The 17,727-nt window shown below is 54.3% G+C and overlaps 1 long non-coding RNA gene across 4 annotated transcripts in view; it reads left to right on the top strand.

The window, feature by feature from the left end:
• The first annotated feature begins 742 nt into the window (after positions 1–742).
• Positions 743–17,727, top strand: part of LOC101128393 (uncharacterized) — a 199,849-nt gene continuing 182,864 nt past the window's right edge. For 2 of the 4 annotated variants that reach the window (XR_010135169.1, XR_010135170.1), the window contains exons 1-3: positions 743–1,153; positions 1,357–1,495; positions 2,123–2,195. This is a non-coding gene — a long non-coding RNA (uncharacterized lncRNA). The other 2 variants (XR_010135167.1, XR_010135168.1) reach the window with 1 other exon arrangement.

A 17,727-nucleotide genomic window follows, 5' to 3' on the forward strand; every position in this document is an offset into this window, starting at 1 on the left:
TCACGGAAACTCCTACACGAACGGCACACACGTTCGCTCCCTCAGCATTGCAAACACGCTCCCCCCCAAACCACAAACGCGCCCCCACACACTCGCTTACTTTCCCTCACAAAGATGCCCGCTTACACGGCCACAGCAGGCACGCTCAGAGACACGCAGTTACACACTTACACACATCGCTGTACACAACCCCACATACAATCAAAAAACAAAACACGAAACGTTCCCCTGGGCACTAAATCCTCACGTTAATGTACACACACAAACACACGCCCTCCTCTCCCACTTCCTCTTCCATACCCCTTCCTCGAGGCCCCCCACCCCTGATTTTCGGCACCCCCAGTCCCAATCATAATTGGCGCCCGCGCAGCCCTCTTTGGACACACACGCGCGCCCACGCACGCGCTCCCCTCCCCGGCAGGCGGGGGCGGCTTCGGCCGGGAGCCAGCGGAGCCCGCTTCGGATTCCAGGTGTGGCAGTGACTCCGCGCTCCACGTTTTGCAGGCTGCCACCGTGTCGGAGGCGAGGCGAGGAAGGGAGCTGGAATAACAAAGGCAAGTTGGGGAGAGCGCAAGGGGGCGCAGCCCCGGCCGGGCTGCGGGGGGAGCCTTGCACGGCCGGGGCTTCGGAGGCTGCAGGGTCGGGGGCGCGGGGAGCCGGAGGTGGGGGAGGAAGGGTGGGGGGAGAGGGGCGGGGCTTGGGCGTGACGTCAGAGAACAATGACACCGCCGGGGGGCGGGCACCCGGAGGCGGCCCAGGCGGGGGTCTCCCCCGGGGCCTGGGGCGGGCCGAAGATGTCCAGGCCTGGCCGGAGCCGCCTCCTGATTGACGAGGCCCGCATGGGAGTGCGGACGTGCAGCACAGACTTGCGGGTCTCCTGGGCCTCTTGGGCGGTGATCAGCGCGGACCTTGGGCCAACCGGGGAAGCAGGCCGGAGCACTACCCCCCACCCCCATTTTAGAACATCCTTCTGAGGGCTTCGCTGACCTCGGCTTGAACTCCTTCAGAGCCGGAGAGATCACTCCTTCCACCACCGAGGGAGAGGAGGCAAAAATGAATTTGCCAGCTTTGAATTCATTCTCAAGGCTCCGCTAGTCTCACAGCCAGTGAACTCAGTCTGGAATTCCTGAAAGCTCAGAAAACTGCTGCTTAGGTCCACCCGGGCGTGGGGGACGGGGTGTGTGGGGGCGCAGGCGGCGGAGTGGGGGCGTTATTTTATTTTCCCCAGGGGAAATTCTGCCTCCCTATGCCATTGGGTGCAAGAAAAGGCACTCCTTTGGGGCCTCAGTCTTCCTACCTGTCACATGGACATGGACTGTGATCACTGCTGCTCTTCCACCCCCGCCCTCCCTGTAGGTGGCAGCTGAGCATCCCTGGAGAGGGTGGGTGGTATGAAAGCACTTCCAGACCTCTAGGGACACCAGGGAGTCATGGTCCCAGCACATTGCTGTGTGATTGAGCCCCTCCTCAGCCTGTGGGTGGCCTAAGTACACAGGTAGGTACACCAGGGCCACCTGAGAAACCTCCGAAGGTAGGAATTAAGCTTGCAGAATGGTGGCTGGAGCCACAGCTGTCCAACTCCCAGCAATCCACAGCATTGCAGCAGTGGCAGCAGCCACCCCATACCCAGGTCCAAAATCCCAAAAGAGAGTTTCTGGGTATTTAAGGACTTGGGATGTGATAATCCAGCCCAGCCAACAATTAGACCAGTTCTTGTTGCCTTAATGACCAGCTAGGTCTGGACGCCCAGCCCTCTCAACCTTTCTGTCCAGATTCCTCAATAAGTATCCAGGGCCTGCCCACTTCAGGAATTGGGGGATGCAGGTGACCTCGGAGGTGACCACTCATGTTCAAAGTCTCCTGTCCAGAAGCTCCACCCCCTACCCCACATCCCAGCCCCCTACTCTCCCACCAGTATTTACATCTGAAACCCAGGAAGTGGCTGCAGAGGGCAGAGGAGCCAAGTAGGCTCAACTTAGTAGCATGGAACCAGGGATCATTTCAACCCTCCCCTTCTGTGCAAGCATGGCAGCAAGTCAGAAAGCCCACCAGGGCCCTGGGTCTTCCCTAGGCTCCAGTCCTTGGGTCTCTGAGGCCCTTGCTCTCTTTGTTCATCTTCCAGGGAGGTAATGGGGTAAATTGGATACCTCTGGGGTCTTGGAAGAAGCTATGACTTATTTACTGTCTACTATGTGGTGAGTACTGTGGTGGGTCCTCCTAGGTACTGAGAATTCAGTTCCCTGATTGAATTGTCACATTGTCTTAAGTTAGGTGCCGCTACCATCCCCCTTTCAGAGGAAACTCGACTGTGAATGACTTGCCCAAGATTGGTCAGGATGGGAACCCAGGCCCCCATGAACAGAGTTCCCTGTTGTCGCCTCAGCCCTGGCTCTGTTCATCCATAGACTGTGTAGCCCCAAGCAAGCTGCTTTCCCCCTCTGAGCCCCTGTAAGGTCCATGGTGCCATCAGGACTCACTGGGACCTGTGTGTCCAACAACCTCACCCCAAAAGCCTCAGCCTCACTGGGCCTGGAGATCTGCTGGTGAGACAAGAGAGGGCAGTGCCATCACTTCCTCATGGCCCAGAGCTGGAAGATGCATCCTGCTCAGCTCCTGCAGGCCCAGAAGTCACCTGGCTCCACTAGGAGGGCGCGGGCAGTGTGGGGCAGCCAGGTTGTACCAACCTTCAGAGCACACTCAAGTGCTGTTAATTTCCCTGTCCTGTGGGAGCCACCAGCAGATTGGGGAGAGGACCATTGCTGGGGCCTGGGCCCAGGTTTCAGGAGGCAGAAAATCTGGAGGCCAGCAGGATGGTGGGGGTGGGAGGCTTGAGGTCCCTGAGGGAAGCAAAGGACTTGTGTAGGGTGCGGCGAGTATGGCCTCCTAGGCTGGGCTGGGATGGGGGCGGGTACACAGTGGGGATTCCCACCTGTCCAGGAGCTGCCTTCTCTGTCCCCACTCTCCACCTCTCACTTCTGGAACTTAAGGGAGCCAGGGAACATCTAAAATTGAGACTAGAGAGGTGGGAAGAAAATCTCATTCATTGAGTACTTACTGTGTGCCACGCACTTTGGAAACATTCGTTGTATTCTCTCCACAAGCCAGGTGTCATTCCCTGCTAAGGGAAGAGGCTCAGAGAGGTTAAGTGACCTGCTCAAGATCTCATAGCTGGCTGAGCATGGTGGCTCATGCCTGTAATCCGAGCACTTTAGGAGGCCAAGGCGGGGTAGATCACTTGAGCTCAGGAGTTCGAGACCAGCTTGGGCAACATAGCAAGACCTTGCCTCTACAAAAAATACAAAAATTAACCAGGCATGGTGGCACATACCTGTAGTCCCAGCTATTTGGGAGGCTGAGGTCGGAGGATCACTTGATCCTGGGAGGCTGAGGCTGCAGTGAGCCATGATTGTGCCACTGCACTCCAGACTGGGCAACAGAGTGTGACCCTGTCTCATAAAAACGAAACAAAACAATAAAGATCTCAGAGCTGCTAAGTGGGTGGAGCCGAGATTGGGCTCCAGGTCGGGCTGGGCCTTGAGGTTGAGAATAGGGACTTGCCCTCATCTCACTGCCAGGTTATGGTGCAGATAAGGTAACCTACCAGGTACTTTGGGGTGGAGTAAAGACTCTCACCCACTTGCCAGGGAATGACCAGGGTGCCTCCCATGGCAGTGAGGTAATGGAGATTACATTTAGAGTTCACCCCTTGGTGGATACAGGAAGCATTTGGGCCCTGCCCAGCTCTGAGCTCTGTGCCTCTAAGAGGTGGGTGGTTGGGTCAAGCAGGGAAGATCTATGTCCTTCAGCGAATTAGGCTCCCCTGCTCTGCCTCCCCCTCATTTCCAATCAGATGGCCCCTCCATTCTCTGAGCCCACACATTCCCATCCTCCAAGGCTTGACTCTCCAATGTCCTTCCCTCAAGCCAGCCGTCTTCTCACTTTCTACCATGGAGTTCTGCCCTATGGTTCGAGACCCAGTTCAACCACCAACCCCTTCTTCAGATGGGAGTCACAAGAGAATAGGCTGGGAGCCTGCCTCAGGAGCCAGGACACCTATGTGCCCAGCCCGCCATTGCCTGACTTGCTGTGTGGCCTGAGCACATCACAAACTCTCCCTGTGCCTATTCCCCATCTGCCAAGTGAGAGAGTGTAGGATATCCAGCAGCACTTTGGCCTCTGATTGTCCTAAGATTCTGTAGGTCTGAGCCTTTAACCCTTGGACTGAGCTACAGTTCACTTTAGAGTTTGAGGGCGGCCCTGCTTTAGGGAGGGCTTTCAGAGGGGGCCATTTAGTGGAGTAGGGACAAGAAAATACCTGGAGGGAGCTGTTCAGAACTGTGACTATCTAGGACTGTGAATAGGTAATGACCCTAACGCCTCCCTTCATGGGGCACCTCTCACCCTCTGAGCCTCACAACAGCCCTTTTGTGGGTGACTAAGCTGAGCCCCAAAAGGAGGTGATGGCTTTCCCTGACTGCACCACTGGGAAGCACCAGAGCTGGAACAAGAGCCAGGTCTCAACCAGGCATGGTGGCACATGCCTGTAGTCCCAGCAACTCGGTGGGGGGACAAGAGGGGGTGCAAGAGCCAGGTCTCCTCATGCAGTGTCCCCTCACCTGCGTCAGCGCCCCTCCAGAGGAGCAAGTACATGCGGCACTGATGAGGAAGCCTGGGACAAGAGACCTGAGGAGGACCATGCCTCCCACTTCCTTCCTGATAGCTCCTGCACCCCGAGAGGGGTGGGGGAAGGTGTCAGATCCTCAGCATCTCCCCTCCTTCTGGCTGTGCAGTCCTCCAGCCTCAAGGCTCATGCTTCCTTGCCCTCACCTCATCCTGTGGCCATGCAGGGTGACTTCCAGAATTGCCAGCATCACGTACATACTCTTACCTCTGTGCCATTGCTCATGCTCTTCCTGCCTCCTGGGACACACCCCTCCCAGTCACCAAGGCCACATCTACAACCACCTGCTTGGAAGCCTACCCTGATACCTCCACCAGATGTGCCGTCTTCCTTGTCTTAACCCCTGTATGCTGCTCTCCCAGCCTCCAACATCAGCATAACCATAGGAATTACTTGTGAAGTTCCTGCTATGTTCCAGGCATTGAGTAGCTCATACACATGAACTCCTCCCATCCTCTGAGCTATTAGTATTCTCGTTTTACAGATGAGGAAACTGAGGCACAGGGAGTTTCGTTTCCTAGTATGACACCTCACAGGCTAGGGAGGTTATGTGTTACATGGCCCTCTTCTGTCAAGGCTGCAGGTCATAGGATGGCTCACTGCTACATCCCGTCACCCAGTGCAGGGCCTTGGGGGCTGACAGGCCATCAAGAGCAGGGGAGGTATAGAGGCCCACAGGATGAAGGATGACCAGAACCAGCCCTCTGGGGGCTCACAGGCTCTCAGGAAGGACTGCCCACACCAAATGCCATTCTTTTTTTTTTTTTTTTTCTTGAGACAGAGTTTTGCTGTCGCCCAGGCTGGAGTGCAGTGGTGAGATCTTGGCTCACTGCAAGCTCCGCCTCCCAGGTTCACGCCATTCTCCTGCCTCAGCCTCCCGAGTAGCTGGGACTATGCCACCATACCCAGCTAATTTTTTGTGTTTTTAGTAGAGACGGGGTTTCACCATGTTAACCAGGATGGTCTGCATCTCCTGACCTCATTATCCGCCCGCCTCGGCCCCCCAAAGTGCTGGGATTATAGGCATGAGCCACTGCGCCCGGCCACCAAATGCCATTCTAAGAGTTCGGGGAAGAAGAGTTGGCATTGAGTGGGGCCTGGAAGGCAAGCTCTGGTGGGGCTGTGGGGAAGCCAGAGTGGGGCATGGACCTGCCTAAGGTCACACAGCAAGCAAGTATGAGACAGCAGCAGGGCTGGGACCTGGAGCTCCCAGTGTGACATGCCTTCTTGCACCTTGCAGCCAGCTGTGGGGCCCCTGTGACTGTGCTGTTTTCAAGGACACACGGTCCCAGACGCCTCCACAATTCTGAGCTGTTCAATGAGTGGCTCTGGTCCTTCTCCCCCCTCTATTAAAATGGAAAAAAGAAAGAAAGAAAGAAAGAAATCCAGGCATTGTTCCTGACTGCAGCTGGTGCCAACCAGAATCCCGCTGAACAGAATGGAGCCGAGAGCCCGGCTGCCCAGGGGCCTGGCTGCTGACACAGGGCCTTTCTATTTTGCTTTCCACTGGGGGCCCAGGCTGACGGTGCAGCCCCTCCACGGACACCCTCTCCACCTGCCTCCCTGGCCCTGGCTCTGAGCCTCCTGCTGCCTTCACCCTCTTTGCAAAAATCAGATGGCACTTGGGGGAGGGTTGGAGGAGCACCCCCACCCCCTGCTTTCCTTCTTCATCCACTCACAGCCTGGGGTGCGCTGGGCCTCCCTCCCCGCCAGCCTGTCCTCCCACCCTACCAGGAGGGGACTTGGGATGCTTGTCTGGGAGAGCGACACAAATCCCTCTTCCAAAATCGTTTGAAACACTGGTCTGATTCTAGGACATATGAGGATTTTCCACCCCACCCCCACCTGACTTGGCAGGTGCCAGTCCTCAGCTTACACATTAAGGCCTCTTGCAATAGTGAAGGTCTCGTGGGGGAAAGGGGAACATGGTGAACGGCTCTACAGAGACAAAAACAGTTTTTTAAGTTGCTAGTTTGCCTTCTGCCTTTGGTCTTAGGAGGAAAAAGGACTTCTCCAACTCTCCCTTACCATCTTCATTTCATCCTCTGCTTCCTGCCCGTTTCGTGAGTGTCTGGTACTCAGACCTCCTCTCCACAGGCTATTGGCTGGTTTGACCCAGATTACCCCAAGCAGCAGTTCTAAGAGAGCAGCATCCTGGCCACTGTCCAGTGTCCACCAGGGACCCTTGGGTTGGCACTGCCACCACAGCCAGCTCTCCTGGCACCCCCTTCCTCCTGTGGACACAGCTCTTTAGTTTGTAAAAAGTACTTGACGTCTCACGCAAGTGCCACAGCAGCCTCAAGAGGCAGGCAGGGATTGCTAACCCACTTCGTAGAAGAATAAACTAAGGGTTCAGGAGGCATAATGGTTTGGCCAAGGTCAAAGGAGGTGACAGAGTTGGGATTTGAACCCTGGTCTCTTGATTCCATGTCACTAAGCCGCAGTGGGGACTCAGGAAGTGACAGTGTCAGAGGATGACATTCCCAGCCCCCACCACCTCCACCCGACCAAATGCTGCCAGGAGACAGGATCTCAGACACATTGATTCCTTTAAGGAATATTTATTAAATACTTGCTATATGCCAGATCTCCAACAGTGAACAAAACAGATTTGGTCCACACTTCTGCAGAGCTTATATTCTGAGACAGACACCAGACTTCGTGCAGAAAGATCCCCCTCTTCCTAGTTGCCCAGCCCATATGTCCTAGAAGGAACTGTGAGATGGGCAGCCAGAGACATAAGTTCTAGTCCTAGCATTGCCCCTGACTCTCCGTGTCACCTTGGACCGAGTTTTCTACCTGAGAAATCTAAGCATGTGGCCCCTCACACATTTTCTCAGGTCTCTTCCCTACTCCCAGTCTCTGGGTCTAGTGGTTCATGATTTCCCGGCATGAATTATCCTGATTTAGTTTTTTTTCTTAAACCCGACTTTTCCTAGGCTCTTAGAGCCAGAACAGGGCTTCTGAGATCATTTGCTCTGAGCCCTTCACTAAGAAAGAACCCCTTAGCCTCGTTCCTGCCAGGAGGAGACTGTCTTTGCTTGTACTCTTCCAGGGACGGGCTGCTTGCTCCCTCACATAGCAGACCTCTGCCAGTGGTGTGCTGGTAAATGTTTAACAGCTGGCTCCCCAAAGTGGGGAGAACCTGGTTTGTAGTATTTGCCGATGTCCACGGTGTAAATACCCCCACCATGGCCAGTTTCAAGCTGCCGACCAGAGCCAGCTGGCACAGCTGGTTGGTTCCATCAACCAGCTCGCGCAGTTCCTGAAAATTTAACAATCGGCCCTTGTGAGCCATACGAACAGGCTCCAACACACCATTTCCCCTGCCCCGCAGAGAAGTCTTGTCTAGCTTTACTCATTGGGAAGTTCTTTCTGGTATTGAGCAAAACATCTGATTGTCAGGAACTCTGGCCTGAAAGTCCTGAACTACTTCTCTGGGGTGTCACAGGACAATGGGGACCCCATGAAGGCCTTCTCTAATTGGTGGCAGCTCTTGACTATGTCTTCCTGTGAGAGGAGCAAGTTCCTGGGCCAAGTGGGGTCAGAGCATAGCCACCCTCCCATTCTGCCTTTCTCTCTCCCTCTTCACCTCCCTTCCTTCCTCTCTTTCTTTCACAAATATTTCCTGGGCCCCTATGACAATGTCAGACACTGTGCTAGATACTGTGGATTCAGCGACCCATGTCTTAGCTTGCGCAGAGATGCTGCCCACTCTGTGAAGCCTGTCCTGGCCCCCACCCTAGCCCCTCCCGCAGTGGGCAGTCTCCTCCCCTCCCAGAGCCTTTATCGCCCCTGTTTGGCACTTATCACTTTCTACCTGGGATTGCAGCTATTTGTGTACACGGCTTATCTCCCTGCCAGACTGAGAGGCAACGCGGGCCTGTTGAAAGAGCGTGGACTTTGGAGCCGCATGACCTGGCCCTCAATCCCAACCCTGCGACTCAGAGCTGTGAGCCCTCGGGGAGCTCACACCACCTTTGGGAGCCTCAGTTTCCTTATCTGTAAAGTGGGGATGGTGATAACTACTTCCAATGTGGTTTTGAGCAATTGGTAGGATTAGAAATGTCAACCCCATTTCCTGCTCCTGTCTGGACTCCCATCCTCTTGGGGACAGAGACTGTGTGCAATACTTCTCTGTAGCCTCCTGGTAATAATAACATAACAATATTAATAACAATGACCAACACTTATACAGCAATACCATACATAAGGTAAGAGCTTACATATGTTAGCTCATTCATTCTCACAACCTTGTGGCATTGGAAGCATTATTCCCATTAACAGATGAGCAATCTGAGGCGCAGAGGGGTTAAATAACAAGCCCGAGGTCACACAGCTAGTGAGTGAGAGAGCTGAGATTTGAATCCAAGAAAATCCACCTCAAAGCCTTAGCTATTGAATAGTATGGCTTCTGGAGGGGTGTGAGTGTATGTGCCCATGGTTCACTGCAGCCTTTGAGCATCCTTGCCCTGACCTGCAGGGTGGGGTTGGAGTGATACAAGGAAGACCCTGGTCTGCGCATTAGGACATCCTAACAGATGAGTGGTTAGTGCTGAAGAAAGGAGTGTCCCCAGGTATCTGGAGGCCAGGGGACTAGAAGGTGATAATCGATAAGGCAATCAGAGGAGGCTTCCCGGAGAGGTGGTGCTTGCCACCAAATGAGGATGGCCAAGGCAGGGCGAACAGGAGGACCAAAGTTGTAGACATGGGAGAGGTATATTAGGGGTTCACCTAGGTGTCAGACTAGACATTTTCACTGGTTCTGGTGGGTGGGATGGAGCAGAGACTGTGAACTTGGGGAGGGGCATGTTGGTTGCCCAGTCTGCGATTCAGTAGGGAATGGAGGACATTTTCAGGGGCTTTGAGAGCCAGTGCAGGCCCAGGAGAGCTGAGAGTCACCTGTGCTGCCCTCGGGGCCATATTGGCATTTTGCTTCTCTGCAAGCTACTCTGAGATTCCAAAGTCCTGGGTTCCTGAATTCAGCTGTGCCAGTCCCATCCCTCCATTTCTTCAAGCCTCAATTTCTCCAGTTCAGAATGGGCATAAAGGGTGGACCTTGCATGCCGATTAAAGGATGAGACAGGGCTGTGTGGAGATGGGCCTGACGCTCCTGGGGCAGGGGGTGGGGGAAAGGTACTGCGGGGAGGGAGAGTGGGAAGCTGGGAGAGAAGGGGGTGGTGCGAGGAGCCCTGTGTGCTTGGCCAGTGAATCCAGGTCTGCTAAGCTGGCCCTGGCTGGGATTCTTCCAGCACCACGTACTCCATTTTCCCAAGGCTGCCTGACTCTGCTGCCTCAAAGCAGTCTTCCTCCTGGGCTTCTGCAAGGATAGTTCTGGGTTAGACCCTGTTCCTCTGGCCAACCCAGTTGAGCCCAGCCGTGTCCCTTGGAGAGCACTCTTCATGTTCCAAGGGCTGTTTTAAATGCTCTTCCCTCATACTAACTAGTTCAGTCCTCACAGCCACACTGTGAGTTCCCTCATTTCACATAAGGAAACCGAGGCACAGAGAGGGTAAGCCAGGTGTTCCACAGGGTTCCACGGCAGGGAAGGCGAAGTCTAAGGGATGGGAATAGCCCATGGAGCCAGGAAGGCGGGCCCAAGGGATGGGCCTCTGAACCGCCTTCTCACCCTTTCTGTATGGGAAATTATGACCATTGTGAGTCGTCCCTCTCACACGTTTCTTTTCTGCTCATCTCAAGGTTCTCAGGTAGCTGCAGAACCACAATTGACATCCCTCTGCCCATACAGGCACCTACATGTCCACACACTCAACACCGTGGCCGCCCAACGTCTCATAGGCACAAGGCTCACACTTTTGCACACACAACCATCAATTCAGAGCCACAAATGCATCTGCAGGCACCACACCCACCCTGCCGCAGATGCACACATAGGGCACATGTGGGCTTTGGGCCTCAGACTGACAACCAAGCACCAACAAGTCCCATTCCCAGAATGACGGATACACACCCACGCGTTCACACGGGCTCCAGTGTGCCTGACATGACATGGTGGGGTCTGTGGACTCACAGTGCACCCCCTGGACCCATGTCCAGGCTCCAGCCTCTGCAGATGTCCCTTCTGCCCAGGTGCCTTCATTCCTATCCCTTCAAGACTACGGCTCTGGAATGTGTGCACAGCGGATCCGCTTCTCACGGCAGGTCCCTGCCCTGCCGTCTTCTGTAAGAACTGGGCCTCAGGTGTGTGGTAGGGGATTGGGGTAAAAGGTGACCCTTCCTGCAACCCTGGCAGGCTCCCTGGGCTGCAGAAGGGACAGCAGGGAGAGGAGAGTGAATTAATCCTGGCCTCCCTTCTTGGGTTCACTGTCATGCTAATTTTCTCCGCCTTTGATCCATCTCTCTAGCCCCGGCCCCTAACTCTGAGCAGGAGCAGGCGCTGGGTCTGGCCTGAGATTAGGGGCTGCCTTGGTGAGGCCTGGGGCACATCCTTCCATGTGGCAGACTGGGGTTTCGCCCTTGGGAGGGGCTTGGGGGATTATAGCCCTGGTTACTGACCTGCTGTGGGCAACACACTCTCCTTCACCAGACTCATCCTCTCTCTTCCTGACTGACCTTCTCCTCTCCAAAGGGGGCTCTGCTGTTCCCATTTTGCACAAGAGCAGAGTGAGGCCCAGGGTTGAAAGGGCTCCGGAGGCTTCTGGCCACTGAGAGGTGGAGCCAGGCTGGGAGCACACATCTTCCAGCCTCCAACCCCGCCCTGTTTCCATGGTGGGTCTTCGTTCTGGTGATTTTTTTGAAACCAGCATCTATGGCGTATTCATGACATGCCAGGGACTGCGCCTTAACATACATTGCCTCATGCAGTCCTCAGCAATGCTCTTATGAGTTCCACTTTATAGGTGGGGAAAGAGTCCTGTGTAACTATCTGGTGAGTGGTGAAGTCTGACCAAATCCAGGACACAGGTGGCCAAAGTCCCCTCCCTGTAGGGGGTGACACTGAGACCCAGGCAGGGGAAGGACATGCCCAATCCCACACAGAGAGGGAATTGGCTGGACATGCATCTCCTACCTTCCTGTATGCTCCATCTTGTTCCAGAAATGACTGGACTCTTCTATGGACCCAGTGGAGCTCAGACAAGAGTCCAGGCCCTGACACTGCCCCAGAGCAGGGGTGCAGCACCTATGAGGATGCCAAGCTCAGGTCATCGCCCTGCGGCGTCTCAGCCAACTGGGCCTCGAACAGCCCCATAAACTTGGACATAAACACAATTAAAGTTTTTTATTACATTATATTTTATACATATAAAAGACTATTTGTAAGCCATGAAACATTACAATGAATGCTCATGACTACTCTGCTGAAGAACTAGAGTATTAGGGACACTTGTGAAGCTCCGACCTTCCCAGCCCCCTACTTCCCAGAAGGAGCCACTATCCTAATTGTCATTACTCCCTGCTGTTTTTGTTTGTTTGTTTGTTTGTTTTTTAAGGAGTCTCATTCTGTTGCCCAGGCTGGAGTGCAGTGGCTTGATCTCGGTTCACTGAAACCTCTGCCTCCTGAGTTCAAGCGGTTCTCCTGCCTTAGCCTCCTGTGTAGTTAGGATTACAGGTGTGCACCACCATGCCAGGCTAATGTTTTGTATTTTTAGTAACAATGAGGGTTCACCATGTTGGCCAGGCTGGTCTCAAACTCCTGACCTCAGGTGATCCACCCACCTCGCTTCCCAAAGTGCTGGGATTACAGGCATGAGCTACCACGCCCAGCCTCTCCTTGCCTCTTTTTAACAGAAAGTTTTAGCACCTGTGTGGAGACCCCTTCACTCACTGCACTTTTTTTTTTTAAGAGATGGGATCTCACTCTGTCACCTACACTGGAGTGCAGTGATGTGATCCTGGCTCATTATAGCCTTGATCCCCTGGCTCAAGCGATCCTCCCACCTCAGCCTCCCAAATAGCTGGGACTGCAGGTGCATGCCACCATGCCCAGCTAATTTTTTTTTAATTTTTATGTAGAGACAAGGTCTTGCTATGTTGCCCAGGCTGGCCTCAAACTCCTGGCCTCAAACAGTGCTCCTGTCTCAGCCTCCCAAAGTGCTGGCATTACAAGTGTGAGCCACCACATCCAGCTGCTAACTGCACTTTTGAGATGTTGCATTCTATTCTGCATTCCCAATTATTCATTCCCAGGGGAAGTGCATTATTTAAAGGGATAGAGAGAGAACTTGGAGGAGCCACTTGCACCCCATGTGCCTCTTCCCTTCAGTGCTGTGAGTGCTCTGTTTGGCCCCCTCATTCCAGTGAGTGCCCTGAAACAGGACATTTCTTCCTGGTGCGGCCAGTAGAAGGAGGGTGGGGGCCTTCCGGCAGCTGGGCATTCTCTGAACATGGCATGCTGCCTTGCATTTGCGTAAGCCATTCCTCCACCTGGAATTCCCTTCCCCAGACTGTTGTGGGAACCCAGTTCCTTCTTCCAGGTCCAACTCCAAGGTTTCGTTCTGGAGATGCCTTCCCTGTGACCCCTTGCCCCTCTCCCCCAGCAGAGCTGGATCTGTCCTCTTCTCCCCTGACAGAGTTTTGGGCATCCTTCTATCAGCCCTTATCCCAGGGCAGGAAGAACAGCCTTGATCCTGGATCCCAGGCACAGCTGGGTGTCAGAGCTGGAGGAGAAGCTCCCAGAGTGACCAAGATAGAATCTGCATGCAGGTGACAGCAGATGGGCATCCCTGTGAAACCCCATGGGCCTGGACCCCCAGGGTCCTAGCCAGTTTGCTCCAAGTTCTGTGTGGACTGGGGATTTGGAGGCAAGTCTGTGGGGAGACTGCCTGGGGCTTGTGCCTGCTGTTTACCTGTCTGCTGTTCAGGCACATGATCAGGCCAGTGGGTGTGCCCAAAGGTGGGCGTGGTTGCAGGAGTGCACACGTTCATACACGTGTTTACACACACGTGTGCATACACGGGGTGCCAAGGCTATAGGTCTTGCGAAGCATGCAGGGCCACTGCCTTTTCCTGCTTTTAACCCCCCTCCTGGACAGACCTGTGTTCTCTCTGAACATCACACAGTGCACATTTATGGAGTGCCTGCTGTGTGCAAGACCTGAGGGGTTGGGGCAGAGCAGTGCGCAGGGCAGCTGGCCCCTAGGGGACAGGAATGACTGAGCACTCACACAGTGTCTTTCTGTCCTGGTCCCCCTGCACAGGAGCCCCCAAGGCCAGGCACCCCTGCCTCTACTTCCCAGAGGAGGACTTTGAGGTCCCGATGCCTGAGAGGGGCACCTGTTGAGTCAACAGAGGGGACGGGACAATGAGACCAGCAGTCCGGTGCTCAATTCTCCATCCTAAGTGCTAGAAATCCCTACTTCAAGAGAAAACTGTCATTGACAGGGACCACCCAGAATCCTCTCCTGCACCCTCCTTTCCCCTACTGGAAACCACACTTTTTGGGGGGCATTTTCCTGGGCATCCTGTAGGAGGGCATCACAGCTGTTAGCAGCAGGAGGAATTAAGGGAAGCTCTGACCTGAGTTAGACTGGACAGTGTAGGACAGCACTACCCCATGTCTGAACTGGGGACCGGGCCACCCCTCCCCCAACACACATACCACACACACGCATGCACACATACACACATGCACACATGCCCAGAGAGGTGGTGGGAGTTGCCTAAGGATGCCCATGGCAAGTGCTGGCCCTCTGCCTCCCAGACCCAGTTTGTTCCTTTAACTCAGGCTGCCCACTTTCCTGTCTCTTCTTGCCCTCCCCACCCCCCGCCCCCCGAGTCTGAGAATTAGGACCCTGGTGGCTGAGGAGGATGATCTGAGGCATGATCAGGTGCTCCCTTCTGGGACACTGTTGGCCCACCCTTAAGGTGGCAGGATGACATGGAGTTTCGGCCAGCGTGAATATAGGGGCTGGAGGATCCCTGTCTTTCCTTGCCTGGCACCCAAATGCAACCTGCAAGACCCTGAGTGAAGGCCCCTTTCTGGGAAGAGGATGGCATTGTGGCATGGCCATTAGAATCTTTGGCTATGGACACTGACAGCCCAGGGCAGAATCCAGGATTCCTCACTTCCAGCTGTGGGCTGTGGGCAGGAGGCTTCATCCTGCTGAATCTTAGTCCCTAACCTGTACCGAAAAGATGAACATACTTCATGATGTTTGGAGAGGGAGGCATTGTCTCAGATCAGGGCCCAGGAAATGGCAGTTGGGGTGGTCAGTGCTTATTCTTGTAAGCAGAATGTGTGGCCAAGCCATGTTGTGTCCAGAACACCTGGACCCACAGGATTTGGGCCTGCCTCGTGGCCCCAGGATTTCGAACCCAAATTCCAGTCCTGACATTGCCTCACCAGCTGGGTGGCCTTGGGCATGTCCCTGGCTGCCTCTGGCTGCAACGGCCTCAGCCCCAAATGAGCACATCAATCCCAGGGTCACATGGAGGACAGAATAACCAATGAGACATCAGAAGGGCCTTGCAAATCACAAGGCTTGTGTCCCTTTTGGGGATGCTGGAGGGAGGAACAGGTACCTACCAGCTCTCAGTGGGTCCCTTGTGCACTCACACCCAGCGTTCTGGCCTCCAGTCAGGCTGAGAGGTGCACATCCCCCATACAGGGGAGAGCTGCACTCATCTGGGGACCCTCTCCCGAGCCCTGCCCCTGCCCTCCCCGCCAGGCCCCCAGCAGCCAGGTTGGAGAGCTCTCACTCAGGGAGTCTGAGTCCCCTTTGAAGCTGGGAAGTTTGCACTGGAGGGGCAAAGGCAGCCTGCATTCAAAGCATCTCTCCTGGCCCTTAATTACCCTTCTTCACCCATAGGTGGAATTTCCACTCAAAGAGCTAAGAAATGCACCCGTGCTGCCGCCAGGGACTGGGTTTCCCTGCTGCCTTTGTGTAGCAGCCGCCAGCGCGGCAGTGGCACACAGCTCGGGTTTCTGATTTTAATGATTTCCTGAATTCATTCCGTTTCCTACCTCAGGGAAAGGAGAAGAGGTGATCCTCTTGGAAATTCACATAATTGCTTTTATTTGATTTTTATTAAAATGCATTCAGGAATAATGTGATTGCCCCCTTTATTAGATTGTTCATCAAGCTGGCATGGGGAATCAGCCTAGAAAAAAGTGGTGGGCACAGGAGCCTGGTGTGTGATGGGGAGCAGGCACAGTCTCGCAGCGGCCTTGGGGGCTTGCCTCTCACTAGGGGAGTCACGCCTGCCTCTGAGCCTCCCGCTGCTCCTGTCTGGGGAGGTGGGCCCACTGCAGGGCGTGTTGGAAGAATGAAAGCTGGCAGTCAGTGTGGAAGGCTGTGAGCACCGTCTAGATCCCCTCCACATCCCAACCCACTCCTCCTCTGTTGCTCCTCTGCTCACCTCTGAGGCCACACACAGGCTGACACGGAGACCCGTGGTGATCTGGCGTAGCAGCACTGACCCCACACTTGCCTCCGCACTCCCAGTTGCCTGTACTTCTACGATGGCCTTTTTGCCAGTCTTGCTGTCCTCAGGCTCAAGGTCCTCAGTGCAGTTTTCCGTGGCCCACCTAATCACACCACTCCCCTGTTCAGAAACTTGGTGGCTCCCTAAGACCCCTTTCTTGCCGGAGACTTTTGCTTTGGGTTCCTTTGCATGCGCTGGAAGGTGAAAATAATCCAGACCTCTTAGACCTAGTTTCAGTGCTTGAATTGCTTTGCATGGTGGGATGTGGGTGAAGCTGCCTTGCCTCTCCTAGTCTCAGTTTATTGATTCAAATAATGGGAACTCCAAGACCTTCCGTAGGGTCAGTGAGAAAATGGAGTACAGGGGGTCTGTAACTCAGGCGGCACGTATGTGTGTGGGTGAAATCGTGCCACGTGACCCTGTGTTGCAGGAGGCTGAAGATGCTTAGCAAATATGTGGGGAGAAGGCAGGGCAGTTCCAGCCCTGGCCCCAGCAGAGGCCACAGACCAGCTGAGCAGCCACTGTGACAGGGACAGTTTTATTCTGAGCACCCCTACTCCCATTCTCTGTAGCCCCTCCCCTCCTCCCAATGCAAGAGTGGAGCTGACTTTCACTGCGCTCAGTGAATTTGCCTCTCACCTTCTGGGGGGTTTTGCAGTTTCCAGAAGAGGGGCACAAATGTGTTCACTGGGCTTCCAGGAAACGCCTCACCCTCTGAGCTCACCATGTCTCCAGACTGCCCAAGGCATGTTTTATTACCCTTGAGATATGGTGAAATACATATTTGTTTCCCCCTCCTCCCATCCCATTTCCTGGCATAGGACTCCTAAAATCCTTGGACTCTCCAAAGTGATAAGTGTCTTTTTGTATGCTAATGAGTTGATTGCTGGCTGGCTGCTCCTAGGACACTTCAGGATGTGGGCTGGTCACCAGAAAGACCAAGGATTAGAGGGTTGGGGCTTCCAGCCCCACCCCCCATCTGGGGGTGGGTGGGGAGAAGGGCTGAAGGTTGAGTTGATCGCCAATGGCCAATGTTTTAATCAATCATGACTACATAATGACATCTCCATAAAAACACAACAAATCTGGGTTCCGGGAGCCTCCAGACAGCTGAACGTTTGGAGGCACTTGGAGGGTGGCACTCCAAGAGAGGGCATGGGAGCACCCCTTCCGGACCTCGCCCTGTGCCTCTCTTCATCTGGATGTTTATTTGTATCCTTTAAAATATCTTTTGTTATAAACCAGTAAACATTTTTCCCAGAGTTCTGTGAGCCGCTCGGGCAAATTAATCAGACCCAAGCAGGGGGTTGTGGGAACCCCGATTCATAGACGAACGGTCAGAAGCACAGGCAGAATAACCTGGGGTTTGTGGTGGGCATCAGAAGTGGGGCTCAGAGTTAGGGGACTGAATCCTCACCCTGTGGGATCTGATGCTATCTCCAGGTGGATGGTGTTTGAAGTGAATTGAATTAGGGGACACCCAGCTGGCATCTGCTGCAGAATTGATGACTCGCTTGCTGGTGGGCAGAAATCTCCATAATCTTTCTTTAGCAGATGAGGTCACTGAGGCTTAGAGAGGGTAAGTGACTTGTTTAGGGCGGTCTAGCTAGGATGTGGAGGCTTGGGGACAAGGTCTCTTGGGCACATACAACTAGGATGGG

Source organism: Gorilla gorilla, chromosome 8, assembly GCF_029281585.2.
Source record: "Gorilla gorilla gorilla isolate KB3781 chromosome 8, NHGRI_mGorGor1-v2.1_pri, whole genome shotgun sequence".
Classification (NCBI taxonomy): Eukaryota; Metazoa; Chordata; class Mammalia; order Primates; family Hominidae; genus Gorilla; species Gorilla gorilla.